A 7,503-nucleotide genomic window follows, 5' to 3' on the forward strand; every position below is an offset into this window, starting at 1 on the left:
ACACCATTTCGAGCGTGGCCGTTTTCGTGCGGGTGACACGTAAAAGCACCCACTACACTCTCTGAGTGGTTGGCGTTAGGAAGGGCATCCAGCTGTAGAAACTCTGCCAAATCAGACTGGAGCCTGGTGTTGCCATCCGGTTTCACCAGTCCTCAGTCAAATCGTCCAACCCATGCTAGCATGGAAAGCGGACGTTAAACGATGATGATGATGATGATGATGATGATATGTATATATATATATATAATATATGCATAATAAAAGAAGAGAGTACTCAATATACAGTGTAGAGTAAATTGTTTATTTAAACTGAATTCTTTTTCTTGTGACTCGAGTTTCATAGCACTGCGTTCTTTAACGAACTGTTTCTATTCCACATTTCAAGCTCGTTTTATATACACTGGAGCAAGGTCAGTTATCTGGTATTTGGCTATCATCTTCATTGACCAGTTTTCTTTTAAACATTACGGTGGCAGTTATGAATGTTGTTTCGTTTCAAATTTCACTCTGTCAGTGTTCCATCTTCATTGCTTGATTTCACCATTTTATCCGATTTCTCCAGATAGATTTTTTGATTCGTGGCATTTTGATTGTTGCATTGTTGACTTTTCATTGGTCAGTTCTTTGTAACACCTCAGTCGACAGATTTCAGTATTATATCCTGTTTCGTTAAACTTAGTTATTCTGCATCTGATTTTGTTTAATTTCTTTTCTGATTCTCTTATCTTTGATGTCTGTATTTATTCTGCAGTGGTCATCCTAGGTGCACCAAAACTTTGGCGTAGTCGTGTTGAAGGTTTTTATTGGCCAATTCACTGGTTTTTCTAACTTTACTGGTCGATATCCTATTTTACTAGAATTGTTATAATATTTATTTTATTATAATATATTGTTTCTCCAAATCGTTATTCTGTTCATTTAATTTTGCCTGTGTCTGTATTTGCTAAAATTTTACTGCCGTCCTCTTCTCTGATTCCTGCATTTTGTTTTTGGTGTCTCTAAATCATTCTTTTCTGCAGTTTATAATTCATTGATTACTTTGCTGTGGTTGCGTTTTGCAATTTCTGCTGCTAACAGTCACTCTCTTACTATTCAAGCTAGTTTATTAAAAATAAAATTATTTTGTTAACTGTGAAGTAATACCACTACATTTCTTCTTTTGAATAAATATATTCTCTAAAGAACTTATGCGGCATTTTCTGCGATGCACAGGAAGCATGTCCTGGAATCAATTACGTCAGACGTAGGGTTGTCTATTATAGCCCAGTTTATATCTATACTGATATTTTCACACCTATACCCAAAATATACTTTGATTGAGATGTTATTCTTCTTCTATACATACAGATGTATGTTCTGTGGGCTTAAACGTACCGCCGTTGCTCCGATATAATTTTCATCGTTAAGTTTTTTGTTTGTAGTATTGTTGCCCCGTAGGTTACTTATTTTTAAAGTAATATCCATTGAATAAGAAACGTTTTGATCCATTGAAGTTACATCTATTTCGGCTGTGGGTTGTGGCTTTCTAGATACTTTGTTATTCGTAACAAGCAAGGTGAAATTTTGGTCTTTGTGTAGCTGTAAATTTATTTTATATTTTTCCTTTTCAGTAGCTTAACGTTTCTATGGTCAATTGAGAAATGTTCTGTGGTTAGTTTTGGAAATTATGTATCACTTAGGTCAGTATATTTATGCAGGTCAAGCTGAATTTGGTTTTGTTCGGTTTGTGGTTCGTTTGCGTGGTTTTGGATACGAATTGTAATTTTTCTTTGAACCTCATCAATGTTACAACATCATTGTAAAATATTACTTACTTCGTAGGAGATAACATAATTATTCTTTCGCTAATGTTGCTGACTACATTACTTACTCTTGAAGGTGGAAAAATCACCGAATTGGCAAATAAAATCCAACAACACGTCAGTGGATCAAAAGCCCTGAACTGAAACCTGAGCAATTTGGATGATCCGGATATAATAGAGAAGTTTCTCAATGGAGATAGAAAATAACCGAATTGGCAATTGAAAAGTAACAACTAGTAAAAACACCATCTTATCAAAATAATTGGAAGCTGGCCAAAGAAAGTGGTAGCCACACACAGAAGAATGAAATTATTCCAATATATATAAAACCAGCTTAAAATATCGAAAAAATAGTTCACCCAAGGATCGCAGCAATATATATATATATATATATATATATATATATATATATATATATATTGCTTGTTTATGTATAAAGTACAAAAACCATAAAAGTGTTCAATACTCAATACACGACTGTGGTGCAAGAGTGTAGATATGTAAACAGTGGGCCAAGGGTGTAGAATCTTGAAATATTTTTTGTCATGAGAAGGAAATTGAGAAAAACAAATGAAAGAATGAAAAATAGTTTTCAAACCATAAAAGGATGTTTCTGTTGGCTATAAACTCATTTTTTTTTGTTTAGATTACTTCTCATTATATATGTCATGTGTGATTGCGTATATGTGTATTTAGGGTAATGTATGTGCGTCTCTGTGTGTATATGAAGGAAATACGATGTGTGTATGTGTATATACGCATATCTGCATATACACAATTATATTTTATGTGCAGTGCAGATGTTATAAATCCGCGTTGATTGTTTGTGTATATGTGCATATATATATATATATGTGTGTGTGTGTGTATTTGCATTAATACAAGTCTTCATATATATATATATACATACATACATATATATATATATACATACACACACACACATACATACATGTGCTTGTATGCATGTTTATATATGAATGTATGTATATGAAAGTATGCGTGTATATAGTTATATATATACATGAACATATATGTGCTTGTGCTTGTATATTTAGGTATGTATGAGTATGTGCATATATACAGGTAGACATACACACTCACTTTATATTTATGTTCATGCATTCTTTTATGTGTAAATATGTGTATATGAGTGTATGTATACAAGTACAATATGGTTTAGTGTTTAAGAAGTTCGCTTCGCAATCAACAGGCACAAGTTTCGATTCCACAATGTCGCATTTTAGGCAAATATTTTTTACCGAACCTCCGGGTCGACTGAAGCGTTGAAATGAAATTGAATAGAAAGAAACTGTGTAGAATCACGTTGGGTGGATGTACATGTAATTTAAAAGTCTAGCCTTGTCACACAGTGCCACATTAATTTCTGCTTCAGGATTATGATTATGGATATGCATGTGTGCGGAATACTCTGCCACTTACATGCTAATTCAAAGAACAGGTAGGATATCTCAGTTGATTGAACATTTCAATATTCACCGTCGAAACTGACAGAGCTCCATAAAATTTTGTTAACTATATTTGGGCATGTATATATATATATACGTACATGCATTCATATATATATATGTATACATGTATGTTTATATCTACATCTATCTATATTTACATACGTATACACACACACACACATTTGTTTCTCTCTCTATATATGAACAATATGAACACAACTCCCTGCAAAGATTCCAGGACTAACGAAAGGGAGACAACAATTAGGGTTTTCTTATAAGTTACTTCCCATGATATATATACATTTATTTATTTATCCAAACATCCCGTACAGTCTCATATAACTTCATGTATTCTCATCCAAAATGAACAGTGTACCAACGTACCCACATGGCAGATTTTTATTGTCCAAGATGTCTTGATTATTTGTTTCCCCAAGAATCCAAGTTCAGCAATTCTTTGCTTCAAGCTGGTTGGTACGTATCATTGTTTCAATAACAATAAACTGAAGATGTGTCTTGGGTACTGAATTTGCAAACGCTTTATCAACGCGCCATAGTTGTTTTCTTTCTCCAGCATGTTAGTATATATGCATAAATATCTGTGTATATTTAAGCATGGCAGGCAGATCTGCTAATATGGACTTATATGTTTGTGTATGTATATATGTGTGTGTGAGGGTGCATGGCCAAGTGTTTAAGGTGCTGCACTCAGGATTATGAGATCGAGCTTTCAATTCCTAGCAAAACATTTCGTATCACGTTGTTCTGTGATCATTTAGACACCTGTTCAAGCAATGTCGATTTGATGGAGAGAGTGAGCTGATGTACAACACGTACACCTGATCACTACAAACAAATCATTTGCGCAGCTCTGACTACGAGACCACCACCACCTTTTAAAGAATATATGAGCACGCATATAAATATGCATACATACATATGCATGTGTACGCATGGATATGTATGTGTCTATATGTATGGGTATGTTTCAATTTATGATTGACTACGACTGGGGAGGTGTCGTCATGCTGAGAGTTACGGTTGCACAAATTTAATTTTACATTTTTGGTAAAAAATTTAAAGAATTTTACAATATATTTCTGATAATGGTATCAGTCACTGGAATGAGACCGAGGGTTTTCAGTTGATCAAATCTAACTCGGCACTTAAGACAATCTAGCAGGTATTTAAATGGGCCTTTGTCTATCGAATATTAATTTTGACACAAAAGTTCAGCATGTTGGTGAACACAACACATACAACACGCATGCACGCAGACAGACACACACATACACATGACAAGCTTCCGCACAATTTCTGTCTACTAAGTTCTAATTACAATGCATTGGTCAACCCAACATGATTGTAGAAAACAACTATTCAGATTGCCCCACAATAATATCGAACACAGTACCACTTGACTGAGGAACGAACGTAAACCAAATGTGTGAGTGCGCGCGTGCGTATGTGTGTGTGTGTGTGTGTGTGTGTATACGGGTGTGCGTGGGTATGTTTGTGTTCAAATCCCTGCATTTCTGTGGGGAAATGAAGATGAGACGTTGTGATGTTCAATACTTTCTAGAAATGAATAACAGCGAAATTGAATGAAATGGCTTTACTCAAGGATTGAAATCATGTCGGTGGGGTTTAGGTTTGATGGGTACTCAGGTGTTGATCCCAAAACAAATATTCATTTCTTATATAAGCGAAATATTTCTGATGTCAACAGAGAAAAAATACGAGGTGTTTTGACATTCATGCCTTTCCTACACTTACTGTTTTGAAAACGAAACCGTCCTCTGCTGACGGTGGCAGTATCTCTAGAGACATGGAAACTGTATTTTAGAATGGGAGACAAACGAGTTATTTTGACGGTTGTGATCGTTCGTTAATGTAGTCATAATCAAGCAGACCTTTTTGTATATCGGGGACTATGTTATGCAACATGTTCTTGTGATTTGAAAGAAATTTGGTTGCTGTTTCAGGTTTGGATGACACCGAATGTTTTCATAAGCTGCATAAAATATGAACGGAAATTCAGAACGAGGTCACGGTTTTGACTGACCGAAAATTCCCTTGGGGGACAATTCTCGTTGCACAGGATATTTAACAATGTGCATTTAGCAGCAGAAGCAGTATTAGTTCAAAATAGCAATCTGTGTAGCATGAAAGCTTTATAAACTGAAGTATCCATCTCGAGAAAGCATCTTTTTATAGACGTATAGTGTTAAAAACACAGAAATATATCAATATCAAATATATACATATATATATATATATTATTATTCCACACACATCGTTGCTGGACGATTTTTGTTTATAACTAATATATTTCCAAGTTTTTGTTTAACACTATGCATCTATAAGAGATGGTTTCTTGAGATGCATACCACAGAGTATGAGGTTTTCAGCTTAGTATCTGCTTTAAGTATGGTACACAGAGGATATTATAACATTAACACACTGCCCAAGTTTGGCTTTGGTAGTGATGATTGAAGCAAATTAAAAGAACAAGACCAGACTTGGAGGTGCAGTCAATGAAATCGACCCCGATGCTCATACTTTATTTCATCGGCCCATGAAAGATGAAACCAAAATTCGATCCCGGCAAAATTCGAACTGAGAATGTTAACTGAACTAAGTAACTACTAGAAGACATCAGCCGGAGCTGTAACGACTCCGTAACTCTGTTGCTTTATGTAAATTATAAAAATTTCCAGCATTGGCACAAGACAACACAAATTAAAAGGATGCCCATGTTTAACTAGTTCTTTCTGCGGACACTCGACTCGCTAGGATTAGCAGCCAAATCTCCCTCAAATCACAACCTACCGTTTTATAGAAAAAAGAAGTTATTGGACAACGTGATCTTAGATACAATGTATATGAAAAAAAAAAAAACAAAAACAAAAAAACTCAACGTAATAAATAATAAATGCGGAATGGTTTACAGTTAGAATTTTTTTTCTAGATAGGTTTCTTCTTTACCAATTCTGCTATTCCAATAATACTCCATATTATTGTAAATAGTATTCTTTCTAATTTTAGCATAAGGCCAACAATTTTGAGGGGAGGGGGAAGTCGATTGCATCGACCCCAGTGCGCACTGGTACTTATTTTATCGACTCCGAAAGGATGAAAGGTAAAGTCGACCTCTGCAGAATTTGATCTCAGGCCGTAAAGGGTTGGAAAAACGCTGCTAAACATTTTTGTTTTCGATGCGGCAGCGCTTCTGCCTGCTCGCTATCATTGTAAAAACCACAAACGATATCTCAATTAGAGTAAATAGGGTAAAGTTATAAGAGTTAGGGGCATTAAAATACAAAACAGATTGAAAAGCAATATACATTAACTTAGTTCGTGAGTATATTGTTGATTGCATGGACCCAAGTATATGGCTGGTATTTATTTTATCAATCCATAAAGGATGAGAGGTGAGTTGTCGTCGGTAAGTGGGAGCCGTATTTGGAACGTAAAAGGAGGAATTTAGTCCGGCGCTCTGTCGTTTCTGCGATTTCCTAATTACTTTATCAATATTCTACTTTTATAGACAAGGAAGATTAACTTTTCCAAGAGTTTGGAGGATTATAATCGCTTGAATAAACTCTCCTGTGTATGTGTGTTCCTGTATTTGTGTGCGCGTGTTTTTCTTTTAATATCAGGGCCTAAGTTCAAGAGGAAAGAGCAGAACCTATGTCCTTTTAGGATTCAAATGCTTTGTGGGAGGAACAGAATAATCTATTTTCAGATCGGAGACAGCCCGGATGCTTACAAAGTGCAATACTAAGTAAAACTAATCAAGGACGAAGCGGTGATGTTAAATCGAACGATGGATTAAGGCTACTATCCAGTTACGGGAACTAATTTTATAGACACCGGAGGAGTCGATCGAGAAATTCATCCGAGCAGGATGTTGTAAAGCAGGGATCTTTTTGGTTTGACGGGCAACACTTGTTTTCTTAACGAAACACTTTCAAACTTGGGATACTGGTAGAATGTGTCATATAAAACATCGTTTTCTCTTAGCCTTCTTAACAAAAATTAGTTCTTAAGTCATTTCATGTTAAAGTTGTCGTATTTCTGTAATTTCAACCAATCACTGATGTCTATTCAGCTGAATACAGTTAGTGCTCTTTTTATAAACAATATTTTTTACCGGTGTCAAGAGTGTTATTCCCTGTTTAATTATATCATTATTCCCTAGTAAGGGTTTAGGGTTCGGGTTTTAG

The sequence above is a fragment of the Octopus bimaculoides genome, chromosome 12, assembly GCF_001194135.2.
Source record: "Octopus bimaculoides isolate UCB-OBI-ISO-001 chromosome 12, ASM119413v2, whole genome shotgun sequence".
In the NCBI taxonomy this organism is placed as follows: Eukaryota; Metazoa; Mollusca; class Cephalopoda; order Octopoda; family Octopodidae; genus Octopus; species Octopus bimaculoides.